At 41.3% G+C, this 23,578-nt stretch overlaps 1 pseudogene; it reads right to left on the reverse strand.

The window, feature by feature from the left end:
- Positions 1-90: 90 nt before the first annotated feature.
- Positions 91-15,868, reverse strand: LOC121440829 (annotated as a pseudogene).
- Positions 15,869-23,578: the final 7,710 nt, after the last annotated feature.

Below are 23,578 nucleotides of genomic sequence, written 5' to 3' on the forward strand. Positions count from 1 at the left end.
CAACTGTGCACTGTTTGGGCCAATGGCCTAAACAGAGTGAGTGCAAAGATCCGGTGTGGATGGTATAAAGTAATTGAGGTGGATTCACTATCAGGAGTCATTACACCTGGTTTCACAGACGTTTTGGTTCCTTCTGGCAGATCCACTTGTTGTCTGAAGCACAGTCCTCAGAAACCACTTTGTCCTTTGAGATGGCCATACAGCTGTTTTTTTTAGCATCACCAGTGATTTGTAATCTGAGGAGGAAGAGACCAGCCACTCTTAGTGTTTAGAATGTTCTCATAAATGTCTTGTCATTGCTTTCCTGTGGAATTTAAAGGAAACAGTAGAATGCACAGTTGTTCAGTGTAGTAAACACAAACAATGTTATAAACATTGAAGGCAGAGTTAATTCTAAAACCTGCTGTTTCTTCACTGGCAAAGAATCCTTCCAGCAACAATGTTCATAATGATGCATAAAGCAGAGGTGGTTTGAAGGGATGGAGACCTCCTCAATCCACTACTAACATGTCATGTGACCTCCTCATTCCACTACTAACACGTCATATGATCTCATCATTCCATTACTAACACTTCAAGTGAAGAAAATATTTTTTGAGTGTCAGTTTTACTTAATTTACAGAGTTTGGGGCTGGAGATTTGGCTCAATGGTTGAGAGTCCTGGCTGCTCTTGCAAAGAACTTGAGTTCAATTCCCAGCACCCACATGGCAGCTCACAGTATCTGTAACTTAAGTACCAAGAAATCTGGTACCCACTTCTGGCTTCCATGGACACAGGCACTCATGTGGTCCACATACAAACATGCAAGCCAGGCAAACACTTGTTTACATAAACAAAAATGAATAAATCAGTCCAAATAGATAAATAGCAAAAAGCATGAGGTTATGTATAATGTACACACACACACATTTATATATATGTATAAGAATATGTATGTACACATATATACACACATATGAGGTTAACTAGCTAAGGTTTGAGACGGTATACGTGAATGGGTGACAACAGTTACACACAGTAGGTGCTCAATGAATACATCCAGTATACAGAGTGAAATCACAAGGTCTAGGTCATAGAACTGGATGAAGGGAAGAAAAGAGGCTCAGCTCATGTGACTCATAGTCACGATTTCTTTCATTCTCATCCCTTAGGTTGGCAAGTATTGATTAATACATGGGTTTCAAAAATGCATGGCTCCCATAGTCCTGTGAATTCAAGCGCTAACATACAGTATCAGGGTTTACAGTAAGGGAGAGGTGAGTTCTAAGCACACTCAAAGGTCTTAAAAGAAGGTGGCATCTGACAGTGGCCAGGCTCCTCTTGGGTGTCCTTCCTTTGTTTAGTTCTTAGTGGAGACCTTGAGCTTGAGATGTGAATCTGATGCCATCCTATGTAGAAGGAGCTGTGGGCTGCTTCCTGCCGCCCAGCTCCTGGCCACCGACTAGCTTTACTCCCAAAATAACAACACACAAATTGTATTCTTTTAAACACTGCCTGGCCCATTAGTTTCAGCCTCTTTTTGGCTAATTCTCACATCTTGCTTTAACCTATATTTAGTAATCTTACTGGGAAAGATTCTAACCTACGTCCATCTTGGACTGGAGCTTCTTTGTGTCTGGTTTCATAACGTCTGACCCAGAGCGGAGAGGCATGGCATCTGGCTCACTTCCCTTCTTCCCAGCATTCTGTTCTGTCTACTCCACCTACCTAATTTTCTGACCTATCAGGCCAAGCAGTTTTCTTTATTTGATTAACCAATGAAACAACAGATTGACAATTGACCTTCCCACATCAATCCTAGTGGTCAGCCTGCAATCCAGCCACGCTTTCCCTTGGATTCTTCCACCCTCAGGATCTGTCTTCAGTTCTCAGCATCATTTCCCTGTGGCTGATATGTGTAGTCAAGGACTTCCTTTCACAATCCCTTTAAGGCCTCCCAGGCCTTCTCCTGCTGGACTCCTGGAGAGTTCTCTGACATTCCTTATTAATCCCCAAATAACCCTGTGTGGGAAACTGCTACTCTCTCCTTTTCCCTTACCTGAATCCAGGGTCAGAGAGTTAAAGCAAAGGCAGGGCTTGCTTGACTGACATTTCCTACTGAGCACAGAAGCCTCCAGGCTTCTCAGTCCCTTTACTCTAATTAGAGACATTTTGTCCTCAGAGTAAAGGACAGAGCAGCCAAGATTAATCCATTAATCCCTACATTTCACATACATTTCTCTGCTCTATGCCAACTTTTATGTTTATCAATTTGTATATTTCATAAATTTCATTACAATTTAAGTAAATCTAAATCAGCATTTTAAATTTCAATCTCATGTGTTCTGAATAACAAGAAGTACATTTTCTTGTAAGATTTGTTTGTTTTTTCAAGCAAGATTAATAAACAGCTCTCAATATTCCTTCTGAAGACCTCATAGAAAGCAGTGTATATAAATTTGACTGAATACTACATATTTTGCTTATGAAGGGAATGACTATTCTGTTCTTGTTATACAAAAATTCATGAGTTATGCTAAAATACATAGGTTAGCTCTGAAATGTCAGGTCTCTCATTGCAGTTACCATGGTGATCTCAACAATAAGAAAGTGACAAGACACCTAAGAGCTAATGGCTACTTTGTGAGCTACAACATACATAAATATACTTTTGATATTCAATCTAATCACAGAGACATTTTGTCCTCAGAGTAAAGGACAGAGCAGCCGAGATTAATCTGTACACTTCACATTTCTCTACTCTATGCCAACTTTTTATGTTCAAAAATTTCTATACTTAATAAAGGCTCATTACATTTTAAGTAAATCTAAATCAGCATTTTACATTTCAATCTTTTCTGCTCTGAATAAGAAGTTCATTTTCTTGTAAGATTTGCTTAAGTTTATTCAAACAAGATTAATAAAATGATTCTCAATATCACTCCTGAAAACCTCATAAAAAGCACTGTAGAGAAATTTGACTGAATCTTACATCCTTTTGCATGAATATTTTGTTCTTGTTATACAAAAAGTAATGAATTCTGTTAAAATATATAGTTTAATTCTGAAATGTCAGGTCTCTCATTGCACAGTTACCATGACAATCTCATATAATAAGAAAGTGGCAAGACACCGAGAGCAAAATGCTTCTTTGCGAGCTACCACACACACAGTTATACTTTTGACACCCGGCAATGAAGGATAACTGTGATAGGTGACTGGATCGTGGGAGCACTAATTCCATCAAGGAATTAGCCCATTGCTGAGTTCCCACCAAACAAAATAAGGCCTCCCAGAAAGATGTAGGTCATGGTGGGAAGCAGCCTTTGAGGGCAAATCTCTGCTTCTCATCCCATCCTGGTGCTTGCTATCTCCTCTCCATCCTGCCCATCTCGAGGTGGGCAACTTTGCTGTGCACTTAACATTTCTGCACTGCCACAGGACCTGCAGTAATGCAGCAAGATGAAGATGGACTTGAGTCCCCTGAACTGTGAACCAAAATGACTTTCCATTCTTCTTTATCTTGACTAAAGTCTGTTTTCATCACAGCTCCTAAATAATTGTAGCTTTCACCACTTCAGCTAAGCTACACTTCAGTCTGTGACAATGTGGTCATTTCTCTCAGCTGACCAAGCTCCCTGCTTACACTGCCTTCCCTTCTCCATTCATTGTTCCTCTGCTGGTTGTGACCTGAGCTACTGGCCTCACTGCACACTAAAGCTCATTTCACCACAGCATGGAAAGGACCACTTTAGAAATTCTTCGGAAAAAAAAAAATGTAAGAGTGAAAAAAGCAAAGTTCCTTGTGCCTTCAGGCTCCAAGCAGGCATGTAAAAATGCGTTCTCTTTCCTAAGGAGTTAGTTTAGTCTCCAGTCTTAGAAGAGTGAACTCACAAGGTCTAGATCATAGAACTGGATGAAGGGAAGAAAAGAGGCTCAGCTCATGTGACTCATAGTCACGATTTCTTTCATACTCCTCCCTTAGGTTGTCAAATATTGATTAATACATGGGTTTCAAAAATGCATGGCTCCCATAGTCCTGTGAATTCAAGCGCTAACATACAGTATCAGGGTTTACAGTAAGGGAGAGGTGAGTTCTAAGCACACTCAAAGGTCTTAAAAGAAGGTGGCATCTGACAGTGGCCGGGCTCCTCTTGGGTGTCCTTCCTTTGTTTAGTTCTTAGTGGAGACCTTGAGCTTGAGATGTGAATCTGATGCCATCCTATGTAGAAGGAGCTGTGGGCTGCTTCCTGCCGCCCAGCTCCTGGCCACCGACTAGCTTTACTCCCAAAATAACAACACACAAATTGTATTCTTTTAAACACTGCCTGGCCCATTAGTTTCAGCCTCTTTTTGGCTAATTCTCACATCTTGCTTTAACCTATATTTAGTAATCTTACTGGGAAAGATTCTAACCTACGTCCATCTTGGACTGGAGCTTCTTTGTGTCTGGTTTCATAACGTCTGACCCAGAGCGGAGAGGCATGGCATCTGGCTCACTTCCCTTCTTCCCAGCATTCTGTTCTGTCTACTCCACCTACCTAATTTTCTGACCTATCAGGCCAAGCAGTTTTCTTTATTGATTAACCAATGAAACAACAGATTGACAATTGACCTTCCCACATCAATCCTAGTGGTCAGCCTGCAATCCAGCCACACTTTCCCTTGGATTCTTCCACCCTCAGGATCTGTCTTCAGTTCTCAGCATCATTTCCCTGTGGCTGATCTGTGTAGTCAAGGACTTCCTTTCACAATCCCTTTAAGGCCTCCCAGGCCTTCTCCTGCTGGACTCCTGGAGAGTTCTCTGACATTCCTTATTACTCCCCAAATAACCCTGTGTGGGAAACTGCTACTCTCTCCCTTTCCCTTACCTGAATCCAGGGTCAGAGAGTTAAAGCAAAGGCAGGGCTTGCTTGACTGACACTTCCTACTGAGCACAGCAGCCTCCAGGCTTCTCAGTCCCTTTAGTCTAATCAGAGACATTTTATCCTCAGAGTAAAGGACAGAGCAGCCAAGATTAATCCATTAATTCCTACATTTCACATTCGTTTCTCTACTCTATGCCAACTTATGTCAATCAATTTGTATATTTCATAAATTTTCATTGCAAATAAGTAAATCTAAATCAGCATTTTCAATTTCAATCTCATGTGTTCTGAATAACAAGAAGTACATTTTCTTGTAAGATTTGTTTGTTTTTTCAAGCAAGATTAATAAACGGCTCTCAATATTCCTTCTGAAGACCTCATAGAAAGCAGTGTATATAAATTTGACTGAATACTACATATTTTGCTTATGAAGGGAATGAATATTCTGTTCTTGTTATACAAAAATTCATGAGTTATGCTAAAATACATAGGTTAGCCCTGAAATGTCAGGTCTCTCGTTGCACAGCAATGGAGCAAGATGAAGATGGACTTGAGGCCTCCTGAACTGTGAACCAAAATGATTTTCCTTTCTTGTTTATCTTGACTAAAGTCTGTTTTCATCACAGCTCTTAAATAATTGTAGCTTTCACAACTCAGCTAAGCTACAATGCAGCCTGTGACAATGAGGTCATTTCTCTCAGCTGACAAAGCTCCCTGCTGACACTGCCTTCCCCTCCCCACTCACTCTTCCTTTGCTGGCTGTGACCTGAGCTACTGGCTTCACTGCATACTATGGCTCACTTTACCACAGCATGGAAAGGATCACTTAAAAAATTCTTTGGAAAATATAAAAAATGTAAGAGTGAAAAGAACAAAGTTCCTTGTATCTACAGGTTCCAAGTAGACATGTAAAAATGCGTTCTCTTTCCTAGGGAGTTAGTTTTGTCCCTAGCTTTAGAAGTCCATTGTATACATACATGCACACATACATAGATACACACACATATATACATACATACATACATATTCACACATACATGCATGCACACAATTGACCTTGTAAAAGGCTAGTATCTTTTCATATATGGAAATTTTCAGCCACCTTAGGAGTCATATTTTCAAATGTTTCTGTTTGAAATCTTTAGTATCATTTTTAGAGTGCTGAGATGACCTGAACTGAATATTCAAGTGAGCTCCTCCAATACTCACACATCAGAGCTTAAAGTGGAGCCGTTTATCCATCTCCAGTGCTTCTCTAACATGGAGTAACTTAGTCCAATCCAAAATGAATTGCCTTTTTCCTTTGCATAGTTCTTTACAAATCTCTACAATCAAAGAAGAGGAGAGGACTTAACCTGAGCCTGTGTGCTGTGACTTGTATTCCACAGCCTCCCGACACCTAGGTCAAGTGTCACCCGTGTCCATCCTGAGTCCTCAGCACAGTTCATTCTTCCTCCCTTGAGGAATCTGTGCCTAGCATTTACAATCCTAGGACACTCACCTTACATATGTAGTTATTGGCTCACATGTCCCTCTAGTCTCTCAGACTATGAGCTCCCATAATGCAAAGTCTCCACTTCCCTTACATGGAAGATCTGTTAAATCAGGAGACATTGATATAGCTTCCAGAACATGCTTACACCTCTATTTTATAGAACAACTTACCAGTTCTTCTTCATCCTGAATGAGCAGCAAAGTGGCTTCTTTTCTAGCGCAGTCAGATAGATAGACCTTCCTTCCAAACACTAGTCTCTTGAGAAAATTGTAGGCATTTATTTTGGTGTGGCAGCCAGTCGTTGGGGCACTTTAGCTGAACTGGACTCTCTGAAGTGAGGAGCAGACATGGTAAATTTCCACCCTGTCCCTGCTGCAGCACAGCCAGTTACACACTGTAGTTACTTTGCTAACACACACTTTTAGTAACATGTGCTGGGACAAGATCACTGTTATGACACATCAAAGAAATATAAACAACAAGGAATTCATTTTTGTTTCTTTCGATCAACTAGACAAAGCTAACTTTAACACAATTGTTAAAACAAATATTCTATTAGGATATTTTTAGAGTTATTGGTCTAGTGTGGTAGCATTTGAGGCAGCATGGCAAAGTAGTCAATATCTCAGGCTTCAAGGTCACATAGTTTCAAAGAAGTTCCCAGCAGTATGAACTACCAGTCATTAGACCTCGATAAGTTTCTATATTGCAATTTAATATAACATAAGACCATGGTTCTATCTTCATCAGTGAGAGCTTGAAGCCTCTGCTGATGTAAGCCCTTATAAATAGCAAATGTCAACTGTTATTCTTGGGAAAATGATGCTGCAAAAAGTACCTTCCTTGAGACAATGGTTTTACCCTGTAAAGATTTGTTTCTTGTACTTGTTTAATAAAATGCTGATTGTGCACTAGCTAGGCAGTAAGTAGAGGTGGGGCAACCAGGCAGGAAATGGGGGGGCCCCAATGAAAACAGGAGAATTCTGGGAAGAGGAAATATTCAGTCTGCAGTCGTTACCCAGACATAGATGAGAATGCCTAGCTGATGAAAGGTACCAAGCCATGTGGCTAACACAGACAAGAATTATGGGTTAAGACATACGAATTAAAAAAAAATGTCTGAGTTAATAGGCCAACTAGTTTATGATTAATGTAGACCTATGTGTGTTTCTTTGAGACAGAAACCTTGGTCAACGATTACCTGTTGAGCTAGCCAGGATCCTTGGAATATTCACTCTGCATTTTTCTATTGATGGCTTTTGTATTAAGACTCACACTAGCAAATAAGAAAACAAACAGAGAGGATTAAATACTAAACTGAATGGTGGAATGGGTGTTTTTCTTTCCACTTCAGGAAATTGTGTTATTTCAACAAAGCTGAACATATGGACTGAGGATAAAATATCAGTCACTGAGGAACCAGTTTGCAGACAGAATGTGTAAACAAAGAAGAAAAACACAGAACATGGGATTTCAGACCACACATCACATGTGATTTTAGACCACTGTTAAGCTGCGTATCATCTAAATGGCCTCACAGAAACGCTTATCTTCCCACACTAATGTCTGAATTCCCATCTTCAGAACAAGTATTATCACAGTCTCCAAGTGAGGCAGCTTTCTGCTACTGGAGTTCAGAAGCCAATTAATAAATTAAACACTTGAGACTTTTAGTTTTCTACATTGTTGCTTATGTTACAATCATGACTTGTTTTTGTTTTTGTTTTTTAGGTTCTGTGTGGCCATGTGTTGTTGGGGTCTTGGAGACAGCTAAGAACACACACAGATACCAAATTTTCAACACAAAAGAGATTTATTAACCTGTCGGGAGCGGGGAGGGGCTGCCTTCTGATCTGGCATGACAGTAGCAGGTGTTTTTGCAGTTTTGGTTGTTAAGAAGAAAAGGGGAAATCTGTGTTAGGACGAGATGTAAATCATGATTGGACAGGTTAAACATTGTAGTCAAATAATTAACTGTGATGGCTGGATTTTGATTTTGTGATAGTTGGATTCTGGTGCTCAGCCTCAAGAATATTCCATGGCCAAATAAAGGAATGGACTTGTCTTGGGGACTAGTTACAAGTGTAATCTAGCAGTTTAAAAAGTACAAAAAGTTCTCTCTAAACAAAGGGTAAAACCTGCAAGTGCCATGTTTGCCATGCATGGGTCTGCTAGAGAGCCCTTCATGTGTAATAGCCCCTAACGGCTCTCAGAAAAACTCAGAAGGACAGAAATGGGAATCTTCTGCACTGCACATGGGACACTGTCTTGTAACTACTCATGTCATTGATCATCACCCCCAGCTCAAGGGGACCAACCACATGAAGATGGGCTGATATCTAGAGGAACAATTCTGAAGCAAAAGCTCTCACCTCACTTACCTAAAACACTCAGTCCAATCACGGTCAAGAGAAGAAGGATGAGCCCAGCACAACTGAGTTTCAGAGCCAACCTGTGGGAACGTGGGCACCGGCAGGCGTCTGTGAAGTTAAACACCTGGTTACTGCTTATGTCAGTTGAGTACATCTGGGATGAAAGTTAAAGGTGGTTTGGATTAACATGGACAACTGGATTCAAGTAGAGGGTGGGCTGCGGATGTGAATGTTTCTCTGCAAACTTAAAGCAGAATTCAATGTGTTAAGGGAAGAAGACACCAGAAAATGGAAAGATCTCTCATGCTCTTGGTTAGTTAAAGTTAACATAGTAAAAACGGCAATCCTACTAAAAGCAATCTACAGATTCAATCCACGAAATTCTTCATAGACCTTAAAAGAATGCTATTCAACTTCTTATTTAAAAGCAAAAAACCCAGAATAGTGAAAACAATCCCATACATAAAAGAACATCAGGAGGCATCACAATCCCTGGCTTTGAACTCTACTACAGAGCTATAGTACCGAAAACAGTCTGGTATTGTCATAAAAACAGACAGGAGTACAAATGGTGGTTTGGGAGGTCTTTCTCTCTATGTGTTATTTTATTGGTTAATGAATAAAGAAATGGATTGTCCTATAAGCATGGGAAGAGGAAGGTGGAATCAGGGAGATACCATGGAGCCAGCACTGGAAAGAGATCTGCTGAAATTTGCTGGTAGGCCACAACCTCATAGTGATATACAGATTAATAGAAATGGGTTAAATTAAGATGTAACAGACAGTAAGAAGCTAGAGCTAATGGGTCAAGCAGTGATTTAATTAATACAGTTTCTGTGTGATTATTCTGGGGCTAAACTGCTGGGAACCAACAAGCAGCCTATTACAACAAATTGGCCCCCATGTGGCCAGCTAAATCCACTTAAAACCTGAGATAGGTTGAAAAATAATTCTAGACACAAAATTACAAAATTTAACATAGCTTCTTGCTGTTTACTGACAGCATGCAAATGATCCTTTAAGATTCATTGGTAGCAAAAGAAAAAAATACCATGCTTTTTAAATGGCTGTGCTGCCAATGCAAAGCTGACTCTTTCAGGCAGGAGGTTCGGCTACAGAGCATTTGAGTAGGGTTTGTGAACAGACTGCTGCAGCTTGATTAATGACAGTGTGGACTGGCTGTGTGTCTGGAAGCAGGGTGGTGTGTGTAGATCTCAGAAGCAGCGAGCAACTCTGACATTTTGGAATGGGCATGGCAAAAAGGAGTACCGTATTTATCCTAGTAATGTTGCAGCTTAGATTCTTAAGCACTTAGCATTTTAAGAAGCACTTCTGGTCATAAAAGATTACAGAGATGCAATAAAGACAAATCCAGATGGAAAAGAATTCTAAATGAGTCACAGTGTTGGATAAATGTACATAGGCTTAAAAGAGCGAAGGAAAGGAATATAGAGAGTCATAAAATAAAGTTAATGCTTTAAAAAAGGGTAAAGTCTATAAAGAGACAGAGTACAGATAGTCATGTATTAAAAGGAGTAAAGAAAAACAAGCCATGTAAAAATGGAAAATTCACAGAGAGTCTGGATTATTGTGTTATCTTTGCATCTTTTGACTGTGAATGAGATAAGTACAGAGAGACATTTTATTGTATGGGCTGCTAAGCTAAACCAGCATGTGTTCTAAAGGTATCATGACTTCCAAATTTGGTCTAAGGATATGTTGCTTTGGAAAAGAGGTTCTTCTTTTGTTTCCATAGAGGATGAGAATCTGTGGATTGCTTCCAGACTGGTGTGGTTTGATGAAAGCAGACCCCCTGAAAGGTTGCTGTAAGCACCCCCACAAAGAAAATACTTTGTCCAATAAACATCGGGAAGCAGTTTGGAGAAACTATTCCCATATTCCTAAATATTGTATACAATTTTTTTACATTTAAAGGGCAATATAACACAGATATGCTATAGAGATTTGCATTGGCATGGATCTTGGTTTATTGATACAAATTTAAGGACAATTTTGTTTTATATATATATATATGTATATATATATGCTCTTGATTAAGATAGTGTGATTGTGTAGCTCATTTAAAAATGTAATATATAATTAAGAAATATAGGTTAATAGATAATAGTCAAACTTTCATCATGTTAGATTTTCTAGATGTATAGAGATATATTTCTGTTAGATAGGTATCTTCAAATCTTTCAGATACCTACAGAATATGGCGTTTAAAATGCTTTAATCACTTAGGACTTTTAATGACAATGAGATACGTTTGCTCCTGGAAGGACCAATTACTTCGAGAGGAAGATGAGCATCAAAGTAACTCCTTATGGAGTTAGTTAGCCATTTGGGCAAGAAACTGCTCTTGCCTAGATTGCTTAACTAGACAAGTAGGACCCACAGAGAAATGACTGCCGAGCTTGCCTAAAGGTGAGACAATCCTTCAGTGTTCCTACTACATGAAAGGGTCAGCCAAACATTCTGCAGGACACAGAAAACTGTGACAGACAAACTGCCAGTATAGGTGGAACTGTCTTTCAAATTTCCTGCTTCATGGAAAAGTTTGCTGGATACTATGGGTCTGCGGACTGAAGATGGATCTTCAATAGTACAGAACTTTGAGTGACTGTCCAGGCAGTGAGATGTCTCTGTCAATTCTAGAGATTTGGAAGTTGCTTACAATGTACTTCCTGTTTACTTAGGTAATATTGTATTCTTCTAGAGTCTTTGATGGAGTTGAAAAATAGATAGTTATAGTTATACATAGTTATGAGAAAAGATAAAGTAAATATAAATATTGTAACTGTAATTCTTGCTTGATAACTGTTTTGTTATATGTAATCTTACTATGTTAAAGTTAAAGCATTCCTTTTTGTTTATACAGAGAAGGGGAAATGGTGCAGGAGGTTCTTCTGTGTATGTGTTGATGTTATTGGTTAATGAATAAAGATGTGGCTTGGCCTATAGCACAGGAGGAAGAAGGCAGAGTAAGGGAGCCACCATGGAGCCACCAGTGGAAATAGACATGCTGAAACTTTGCTAGTAGGCCATGACCTCGTGGTGATATACAGATTAATAGAAATGGGTTAAATAAAGATGTGAGAGTTAGCCAATAAGAAGCTAGACCTAATGGGCCAGGCAGTGATTTAAGTAATATAGTTTTGTGTGCTTATTTGAGGGCTAAGCAGCTGGGAACCAACAAGCAGCCTATTACAATAGAAAGGAACCAAATGGAAGACCGGGATATTAATCCACATACCTACAAAGAAATGATTTTTGACAAAGAACCAAAAACATAAAATGGATAAAGAGAAAATATATTTAACCAATAGCACTAGCATAGCTGGATATCAATATGTAGAAGAATGAAAATAGATCCATATCTATCACCATGCACAAAGCTAAAGTCCAAATGGATTAATGACCTCAACATAAAGCCAGTCACACTGAACCTCATCGAAGAGAAAGTGGAAAGTACACTTAACCACATTAGCACAGGAGGCCACTTCCTAAATATAACCAGAGTAGCACAGACATTGAGAAAAACTATTAATAAATGGGACCTCCTGAAACTGAAAAGCTTCTGTAAAGAAAAAGACACAGTTAACAAGACAAAAACAGCTGCCTACAGAATGGGAAAAGATCTTCACCAACCCCACATCAGACTGATCTCCAAAATATACAAGGAACTCAAGAAATTGGTCATTAAAAGAACAAATAATTCAATAAAAATAGAATACAGACCTAAACAGAGAACTCTCAACAGAGGAATCTAAAATGTCTGAAAGACACTAAAAGAAATGCTCAACATCCTTAGTCATCAGAGAAATGCAAATCAAAACAACTCTGAGATTCCATCTTACACCTGTAAGAATGGCCAAGATCAAAAACACTGATGACAACTTATGCTGGAGAGGTTGTGGGGTAAAGGGAACACTTCTGCATTGATGGTGGGAGCGCAAACTGGTACAGCCTCTTTGGATGTCAGTGTGGCGATTTCTCAGAAAATTAGGAAACAACCATCCTCAAGACCCAGCAATATCACTTTTGGGTATATATCCAAAGAATGCTCAATTGTGCCACAAGGACATGTGCTCAACAATGTTCTTAGCAGCATTGTCACAGTCAGAACCTGGAAACAACCTAAATGCCCATTGACCAAAGAATGGATAAGGAAAATGTAGTACATTTACACAATGGAGTACTACAGAGCAAAAAAATAATGACATTTTGAAATTTGCAGGCAAATGGATGGAGTTAGAACACATCATATTGAGTGAGGTAGCCCAGACCCAGAATAACAATTATCATATGTACTCGGTCATAAGTGGCTTTTAAACATAAAGCAAAGAAAATCAGCCTACATATCACAATCCCACAGAACGTAGACAACAATGAGGACCCTAAGAGAAACATACATGGATCTAATCTAAATAGGAAGTAGAAAAAGAAAAGATCTCCTGAGTAAATTGGGAGCATGGGGACCATGGGAGAGAGTTGAAGGGGAGGGGACAGGAAGGGAGAAGAGGAGAGAGAAAAAAGTACAACTCGATAAAATCAATTAAAAATAAATAAATAAAGCAGAATTCCATGAGCTGAATTCTGTATTATCAACAGTTGTTGGCTCTGATAAAATAGGACTGAAAATGAATGCTCATGCACGTACTCTGCATTTGCTCATTGGGTGACTCAGTCTTAGTAGAAGTAAAGATCTGTTGAAAACCACTGGGCACTGTAAATCAAACGGCATGTTCTGTTGCAGGAATGCAGTCAGCGCGTCTCTAAGGAGCACATTCTTTTCTGAAGAGACATTTTTGATGGTCACTTTTGTGGTAATGGTGACTTTTGATGCTATGGCATGTGATTCTATTCCTGAACATGAGGTCTGCTTCACTGAGGTCTACAATGTTCTTCTCCAACTTGGATTAAAGTTATGGCATCCAAGGAGGGGCATCTCATGAGTCCACACCATATTTTCAGTATTTCAATTGAGGTAGTTCCTCCTATTGGCTGAGTTCTAAAGCCCCCTAATGGATAGATGATCTGGAAGTGAGGCTAATACCACACTACACACACAAGCATATGCACACACATGCAAACTAAAACCATACAACACTGTGTGCATGTAGCCTTCACAGTGCACTTCCCTTAGATATCGTACATTGATAATTGCTTTTGCTGTGGTCTGTTCTGTTTCTGAGAGAGAGTTGTCCATTGGTCCAGGCTGACCTCTAACTATCTGTGTGGATGAAGATGACCTTGAGCTCCTCATTCTGCTACCTCCATATCCCGAGTGATGGGAATCTGTTGGGTGGCCCTGCAGTCAGATGCTGCAGTCTACCATAGCCTGGCAGCTTTCTCTAAACTTGGGAACATGAAGGACTCTCTCCCCTCCAGTGAGATTTCCTGCTCTCTACCTTTTGCTATCTGGAGGATGTCTCTTGGCTGGGAGGACTGTCCTTCTAAGAAAGCTGTCTCCAAGCCTGGAATCCTGATTTATCTTCAGCATGACCCCTGGCACAGTTTCCTGCTAGAAGCCTTTCTCCTGTTGCACTTGAGGTAGCTGAGACTTACACTAGGAACATTGCTATAGGACTCTGCTGCCACATATGAAGCTTTATGATGGGAGCATACTGCTTAATACAAATTAGGGTTTGTCCCCAAGCTCCCCAATCCTATACATTTCCTATACACATTTCCTATACTCTGAAATGAAGCTATGCCAATTCATCAAAGTCATCATCTGCAGGTATATCTCTGTTTTACTGACAGTCATTCAAACCCTGTTCTTCACTTCTGCTCCTTCCACCCTTGTGGACCAAAGAAGAGGTTGCACAACAGGATTCTATGTGTGCACCACCCACAAGTGGTCAACACATAAAGAATAAGAGACTACGAAGTTCTCTACCCTAAATGGGACATGTGTATCCCATCTCATCCCCAACCAAGGCTCAGGCATTATCACAGAAGAGGGGCAGAAGGACTGTAGAACCAGAAGTGCTGGATAACTACAAGGAAACACTGTCTTCTTGACATAACAGCGCAGTTGCCCAGATGAGCTTACACCATTTGTGAAGCTACTCACAGCTGATGGCTGCTAGGAGTGAGTCAGTTTTCTTCCAGGATACAGTCCCTAAGAGGTCACCTATGCTCCAGGACATGGCCTTCACCCATGCACATACTGGTAGGTTGGATTCAGTGGGAAACCAAACCCCAAACATTAAACTGCTTAAGTCCCTTCCACTTTTACAGGTATAAACAGGTATAACAAAGACTTTCTTGTGCCTACCAAAAATAACTGGCTTCGACAAATCTTTCATATAGTTACCAAAATCCCCCACTTTCTCCAGACCCTTTGTACAGATTATAATGAAGCTCATTTGGTGACTCAAAGATTTTTTTCTGATTAAAAAAATCTGTTACTTCAATAGTTTCTGACAAGCCTGCTTAAAAAGTTGTGATTCACATTCTTGGCACAATATAGAAAGATTAAATTTAATGCATTGTGGTATTCTATAAGGAATCTCAGTTACATCACAGAATCTCATACTATACCATAGCCATTTTAGATTTAATTTCTGCTTCATTGTCTGTCTCTTTCCATCCACTCCAAGTCATTATATCCTTCATATTTGTCTCACTTCAGTCTTCCACATTAGTTCCCATTTCTTTCACTCAGATTTTAAATCTTCTTGGAGACAGGGTGCTGATTCCACCAGTGCTCAGTGCTAGGATGCTGTGGAGCTGAGTTTTTGTGTTTGTGTTATGTAGAAGTTTGAACCAGGCAAGATGCTTCACAGAGTCTCTCTGCTAGAAGCATCCCTTTCCTTGTAGATGTAAAGCATCCTTTCTTCAGGGTCTTGTGACTGAAGCTGAAGAGAAGGGCTGCCATGTCTCACATTAACTGACTAGAAGGGAGTGCATGAGCTTCTTATCTCTAAAGCTGTGAGCATCTACTCTCTTCAGCATGGACTGACAGCTGCTCACCTTCAAAGCAACAACAAAACTGCAAGAAAAAACCATAATTCTGGAAGATATTCAAATGCCAGAAGGAGAAATAAAGCTACTGACCTGAGGGACGAGATGGAGGCGATGCACACAGAGGCCCTGGAGTGGGGTCTTCTACCTTGTAGCAGACCTTTGGTGTGTCCATTGTGAATGGGAGATGTGACACTGAACTGGTGAACAGCAATAAACTCCTACTTCCGTAAGTGAAATGATCAAAGGGAAGTGCCCTGTGAATGAATGCTCTGATGTGTGTGTCCACACCCACTCACACTTGCCTCTGAGGGTTTCTCCATAGTTTTGATGTAAGAGTCTGTCCTGCCCACACAGCTTACACATTATTGTCTTTTTAAATTTTTCTTTATTCTTCTCTCAATAGATCCTGAATGAAGTCTTTTCTTTGTCCTCTCTTCTCAGTCTCTGCCTGCCTCCCCTTTCCCTGTCTTCAATTCCCTTTAGAAAAGAGCAAGCTCTTAGGGATATCAGTGAATGCAAGATAACAACAAGTATTATGAGTAGACATAAATCCCCCATATCAAACCTTGATGAGGCAACCAAGCAGGAGGAAAGGATCCCAACAAGCAGGCAAAAGAGTTGGGGTGTCTGGAGACCCCAACTCCCATTGTTCAGAGCCCAACGAAAATCCTAAGCTTGTATGCACGGGGCCTCGTGCAGACCCATGCAGCCTCTCTGATTGCACTTCAGTCTTTGTGAGCCTTTGTGAGTCCTGTTAGTTGATTCTGTGGGCCATGTCCTCCTGGTCTCCTCTACCCTCTGGCTCTTACAGTCCTTGCTCCCCATTTCCTGTGGGGTTCCTGAACTCTATCTAACTTTTGACTGAAGGTCTCTGGATCTGCTATCATCACATGCTATTGTGTTAAGAAGGTCTAGCATGTGGTCTCTTTTTCTTAAGAAAACTCAAGGGAGACTTCTTGTTCTGATTCCTATAACCATCTGTTTTGAGCTGTTATCTAAAGGGAAGCTCAGGGTGAGTGAAATGTAACATTCTTCCTCAATTCAAATTTAAGTAGCCATTTTCCACAAATTATCAGCAATTAAGATATACAGTATATTATACTGTGCTGTAAAAATAAATATTAACATGTGAAAGTTCATAGTTATTGTAATGGTCTGTCTTGTCCCTTTAAGGGACAGGCCCTGCCCACTCCCTTCCCTTTCCAGGAAGATCTTCCTTCTGCTTCTGGTCTGAGCCCTTCCTTTTCTGCCTTTCTCTACGAGGCAGCTTCTGTCTCTCTCTCTCTCTTCTCCTTACTTCTCCCTTTCCCCCCTTTCTGTTTCTCTCTCTGTTTCTCTCTCTGTTTCTCTCTCTCTCTCTCTCTCTCTCTCTCTCTCTCTCTCTCTCACACACACACACACACACACACACATACACCCACTATCTTTCTTTGCTCTTCCCCCTCTCCCCTTCCCTTCCATAATTCACTAAATAAATATCCAACTTCACTCTTCATGGCGTGCCTATCTGTCTCGGTTTCTCACCAGCCACATGGCTTCTTACCTGGGACCTGGCTGCCTTCGTGGCCTGCTGTGGTCTTGCTACCCGCTGCCTGCTCCCTGCTGCCACTTGGGGACCTGTGGCATGGTCTCATGGCGTGCTGCCCACTGCTGTCACTTGGGGACCTGCAGCATTTTTACTTAAACCCTTACATTGTGCCATTGGACTCAGTAGGTTCTCCCGTCCCTCTTGCAGGGTCCGGATCTGGAACCGGGTATTTTTTCCACAACAACCATGTGTTCCATCTGCCTGAGCTTGGACCTCTATGCACGCCAGCAGCTTCAGTGGTGAGTTTCCCCCTTCCAGCTCCTAAACACATCCTTCACTACTACAGTTGAGCCCTTTGCTGCTTTCTGTAGCTAAAAACATGACCGGTCAATCCGGGGTCATTCCTCACGTGCTAGCACTGCACACACTGTGCAGTGCATTCCACTGGGGCCCAGGGTCCCTCAGATTTTTCTTTCTCCTTTTTTCTTTTCTTTTTTGTTTCTTTTCTTTTGGACCACTCATCAGTGGTCCCTGCCCTGAGAAAACACTGGGAGCAGCCTCTAGCCTCTGGCTTCCAAGACACCAGGACTGGAGCCAGTCAGGCATTAACATACCACCTGTAGATAGAGAATGCTCTTCTACAAGCCTCATAATGCTCACTTTCACACCCCACCTATAGAGGGGAGACGTCCCCCTATATAAGCCTTGTGGTATTGCCATTTTTGTGGGTTTTTATGTTTTCAGCTATGGTATAAACCCTCACTCTGCCGGTGTCCTGCCACTTCCATTGGCTCTACTTTTCCTCAGACTGTCTCTGCCACTGCTACTGCTGTCAACAAATTGGTTAGATCCACGAGGCAGCTGTTTTCAATTCCAGCCTTTTGCTCCTTACCATGGCTTGTGGCATGGAAGCTCCGCAACAGGACGGATCATGCCTCTAGGTCTCTCTTCCATACAACATGTGATCTCAGCCATTTTGACTGTGGTCAGGTGACCTTCCACCATCTTAACTGAGGTCAGGTGACTTCCCTGTCATCTTAACTGAGAGCCAGGTCAGATGATCAAGTTCCACCATCTTTACTGAGGTATTCCCTGCCTGGTCCCAATTTACTTATATTTTTTCTCTAAATTCTTCTTGCTGACTCTGTTGCATGTGTGTTTTGCATAGTGGCATGCCTTTGGTAGGGCCCACCAAGAGTAATCACTCCACCCAATTCCTGATCACTCTCTGTGTGTGTGTTCATACCTGTAACTTAAATGCACCTATGTTTACTGTTAAATGTTGTAATTGTTTGTTCATTGTATCTCATTTCAGACTACAAAAACAATACATCTCATGTTTTAAACCAGTATGTACTTTTAAGTCTCTTGCAAAAGTACTTTATATTTACTCTAACCCTCCTTTACCTGTTAATTTGAGAACCAGTACAGTCAAACTTGGACCCAGCTCTCCAGGCAGATTCTATACTATAATCGTACCTAATAAACAGCTCTCAACTGTGCAGAGATCTGGGGAATATGGCATTTAAATATTTAATTATTAAAAGACTTTTAATACCCAAAAGAGACAGGTTGGCTCCTAGCAGCAGCACTCTACTTCCTCCAAAGAAGACAGAAGGCAAATGGGCACACAACAATGTCCATCCACACTTTGTTTTAACTGCCAAGTGTTGACCACTGGGAAAAACTGCCTTTCATCTAAACTGAAGATCTCCAGATGTGGACAGAATCGCTGGAATTGACAGCCTAGCTGCTCAGGTCAAGGTAGGCTTGTTTTCCTGTAGATTTCTTAGCTCACAGGATCTTCTGGAGACTGGCAGGCCCTGCACTAAACAGCAAAATCAAATATGACCTAGCGACCATAGAGGACCCTGAGAAGTAACTCTAGGTGCCAACCAAGTAAGTTCTCTGTCGTTTTTAATCAATAACTTCCCAAGTAAAATTTTATCCTTCTCAAGGATCTCTGATGCAGTCTGACAGCTGAGAGGTTTTGTCAGTTTAAAAGGACAACCTCATCAAACAAATTTCAGTAAAACACAAATACAAGTTATTAAGATGTATACCTGCAAGTTATAAAGGTGTGAGGACAAATACAAGTCATCAAATTTCTCTTTCATGTTGCTTTCCATAGTTTTAAAAATACATACATTGTGCAAAAAACATCTGTAAGAGTCATTCTGACATAAACATGCTGCTGTTTATATAATGCGTATGTCTAAAACTTATGTTTTCACAAACCCAAAGAATACTTGTGAGTTCCAGGGAGCCAAGTTGAAGGATCCACCTTAAACAGGTCAGATACACTCCTCTCAATTCCATGGCCCTAAATTTTTTCCCCTAAACTTAACTTTGTCCTCTGTTCTGTCAATACCTTAAATAGGTGTAAGAGACACCAGATGTTTCCATACCACAAACACTGGACAGGAGCAAAGAGACCAGCTCTGCCAGGATGTGGCCAGCACCCAGCCTTCTCAGGTCCCCCCTCAAAATGACACCCACAAATAAGCAGGAGCAGTCTTGAGATTCTGCTGTCCCAATTCCTTTAACTTGTTGTGCCTAACCTCCCATCTTTTTATTATAAAAAAGAAATGGGAATGTAATGGAATGCTTGTCCCTTTAAGAGACAAGCCCTGCCCACTCCCTCCAACCGTCTACTGCTGAGGCAGGCAGATCTTTCTTCCTGCCTTCATCCAGAGTCTTTTCCTTTCCTCTCTCCCCCAAAGAGGTTGCTGCTGTGGCTTTCCCCCTCCCCCTTCCTCTCTCTCTGTTCTATCCCCCTTTCCCCTTCCCTTCTATAACCCACTAAATAAATATCCTACTTCATACTGCATGGTGTGCCTATCTGTCTAGGTCTCTCACCTGCCATGTGGCCTCTTGCCTGGGGCCTGGCTGCCTTCGTGGCCCACCGTGGTTTCAGGACCTGCTGGCTGCTGCCCACCACCACTCAGGGACCTATGGCGTGGTCTCATGGCCTACTGCCCACTGCTGCCACTTGCAGACCTGCAGGATTTTTATTTAAACCATTACAGTTACAGTTGACATAAATTGAAGCTCTAGAATCCTCTGGAAGCATCCATGCTGTGAAGGAAGCTATGAAACACAGAAATGAGGACAAGACTGTGGGAAACACGCGTGACTGACACAACAGGAAGAGCAGTGAGGAGGGAGCCCCACACGCTGCTCAGCCCTGTCCTGAAGGTCCATGTGGATACGACATCATTCACCAGTGGAAGGACTTTGTCTGTGGGATGTACTGACTCCTCCAAGGATTTCCAGGCCTAGAGCCTTAGAGCGGGACTGCACATGCCAAGTCTTACACTGTCATAGAAAAGCAAAGAATTCCTGAAGTCACTTGCTGTGGTTGGGATGGATTGACACAAGGCCCTCACAATTACAAGATGGCAGCAGAAGTCTGCTGACTATGAGTTCAGGAGACAGGAGGTGCACACATTGTATGGGGCTCACACTCATTCCCCAAGAACACTGATGATTATAAAGTGAGAGGAAGCCTTGTGAAGGTCTCACAGCGCACTTAGGACACCATGAATCCTCCTTAGCTGTCACTGATGACAGTCATTTCCCCTAAAGCTAGGCATGGGCTTCTGCCTCATGCTCCATTTTTTTTTGTAGTGTTGAGAATTGAACTTAGGGTCTCATGAATTTGAGGTAAGCACTCTATCACTGAACTATGTTCCTGGCCCTCTATGCTTTGCCTAAAGTGAAGATTTTAGCCATTACAGAAGGTTTTCCATCTTGAGCCATTATTTTTTACAATCAAATATCAAGAATTTATAAAAATATTCTCAGCTGTCAGTACATAAAAATTTCAGCATATATAAGGCCCTCAGGTCTAAGTAGAGAATTCACCTGATTGCACATGAGTGATGCTTGTCCCTGCCTATAATCCTCTTCCCTTGCCGAGACACAGGTAGTTTTAGGTGGGGAATGTGTGAATAGGCATTGCTACTATTTAGGAGTTTATAACCACCTAGTAACCCGGAAATCAGTAACAATGGTGGGGATGTATTAGATAATTAAAGAGAAACTTGATGGTTTTAGCAGAAGATTCAAATTATGCTTTGTGGACACAGAGGTTTAACTAAGTTCTGAAGCTGCCTGTGGCTACCAGGAATCCCCAACGACCGTGTGAAAAACAACAGATCTGAGGTGAGATGTTTTCTTTAGCTGTTACTGACAAAAGTGTGAAGTGACCAGAAGTGAGAAGAGCATCATGCATCTGTGGGTAGCACGCAGTATGTAGTTAAGTGCGATCATTTTGCCTCATGCGGTATCTGGAACATCATCAAATACCTGCATAATCTTTACACAGCAAAAATCCTTATAATCATCTTTGTACATGTAGAAATAAAACCTGTGGAGGCCTGAAAATGTGAGCCTGTTTCCATGTTGACCAAAGGTCAGAGTGTTGGAACTTGACTCCAGTTCCTTCAAGGTTATTGGGTTTCTACCTCAAACAAAGGTCGCACCTAGCTGTTGGTCAGAGAGTTCTGCTCTCTCAAGTTATTGTCAACAGTGTGGCTAATATCCAGACCTTGTGCTTCATGACTAGAGAAGTAGATTGTTCCTACTTCAAACAAGAGTCTAAGGACCCAACTAAGTTCCAGTTCCCTTTATAAAGATAACTTAGGATTCCACCCAGAGAGTGGTTTGAGTACAGAATATTTTGGTCTAGGGTATAAACGTGACTTGCTTTGTTCTAGTAACAGAATGCTTAACCTTGAATGTAGCTCACGACCTCCAATTGGTACGTTCATTTCCTTGTATCATGTTAATGTAGTCTTTTCTCTTACTCCTTCCTTTTCGGATCAGGGTTATTTTAAGCAGTCGGAAATCAAACGGGGGCAAATTTTCAGTACTCACTGGAATTGTCTTCTGATACTATCTTATATGTTTCTCCATTTTATTATTTTTATTTGCATCCAAGGCCCTCCCTACTACATCTAGGTTGAGCAAGGTTTACATCCAAAGAGAATAGGATCCCATGAAACCAGTATATGCAGTAGAGACACATCCCAGTGTCACTATCAGTGGCCCCTCAGTCTGCCCCAGCTATCAACCTCCTTCAGAGGGGCTTGGTTGTTCCCCTGCTTGTTCAATCCCGGTCCTAAATGCTTGGATTAAAGGCCTGTGCCACCACCACCCAGAATAAAGACAAGTTTTTAGCTAAAAGCTGTTTTAATATTTAACTCAAGCTAATCATGGGATTTTGGACATGTAGACAATGGAACAAAAAATAATATAAATAACATTACCCTTGAATGAAATGAGGCATGAAAACAAGAGTAATAAAATAATAATTTTGTAGAACAAGGTGAAAATATGAAACAGAAAGTGGTCATTATGAGAGGAAAACATTCACCTCATATCAAGGTCTATGCTGAGGTTAAGCCCCACTAACCCTCTCAGGATTCAGAAGGATGGCTATAGCAGGCGAAACCTGACTAAGGAGGTCTGAGCGTAAGCAAAATAAATTGGCTCACATAAGTCATTTTATCAAGTCCCATTTATTCTTTCTATGCTCTCTTGATGTTTCCCATTCGATGTTCCTCACTGTTCTTTTTATCCACAGGTTTCCAGTTTATACAACCACACAGATATGATACCAAGCATGCATTTCTTAGGGCTAACAGGATGAACAAAAGACTAACAAGGTAGGTGTTTTAGAACATGACTGTGATGCTCCTGAAAGACCTGGATAAATCCAGACCACCACCACCACCACTTCCCCCTCCCCCCCCCCCCCCCCCCGAAGGAAAAAATAGAGCCAAAAATCTAAGCAGGGAGAGGTGAATCAGAAATCTAGGATTAGCCAGTTCAGTTTCAGGAACTAGCTGAAGATAAAGTTAGATTGTAATCTTGAGTATAATCTTGAGAAACAGGGAATTGCCCCCTTGTGATCATCACTGGTATTTTCGGAATTTTCTGTGACGCTCCCCCTACCCCTTTCAGATTACTGGGCTGTGGTTTCCTCCTTTAAAAACCCCCTCTCCCAGTTACTCAGGGTCGAACTCTTTCCCCTGTGTGGGTTATGAGTCTCGGCCCCAGTGCACTGGTTCCCGTCTTGTGAGCAAACCTCGTGTGATTGCAGCAAGGATGGTCTCTCGTGAGTTACTGGGGTGGGGGGTCTTGTTATTCCAAGACTTGAGTGAGAGTCTCCCCACACTGGCGGTCTTTCACTCCCAGGCAGATACTGGGAGGATTAGGATTGAATTTTTGCCCTCCCCCCCAACTCTGAGCTAAACATCTGGGTGCTTTATCTGCAGGCACCCAGGTGAGAAGGAATTTCTTTCTCTGGGGTTGGTTTAATGACCTAAGCTTTTTTCCTGTATATTT

This window comes from Microtus oregoni, unplaced genomic scaffold (genome assembly GCF_018167655.1).
Source record: "Microtus oregoni isolate MIOR12 unplaced genomic scaffold, Mior012 000002F_ref0000024, whole genome shotgun sequence".
In the NCBI taxonomy this organism is placed as follows: domain Eukaryota; kingdom Metazoa; phylum Chordata; class Mammalia; order Rodentia; family Cricetidae; genus Microtus; species Microtus oregoni.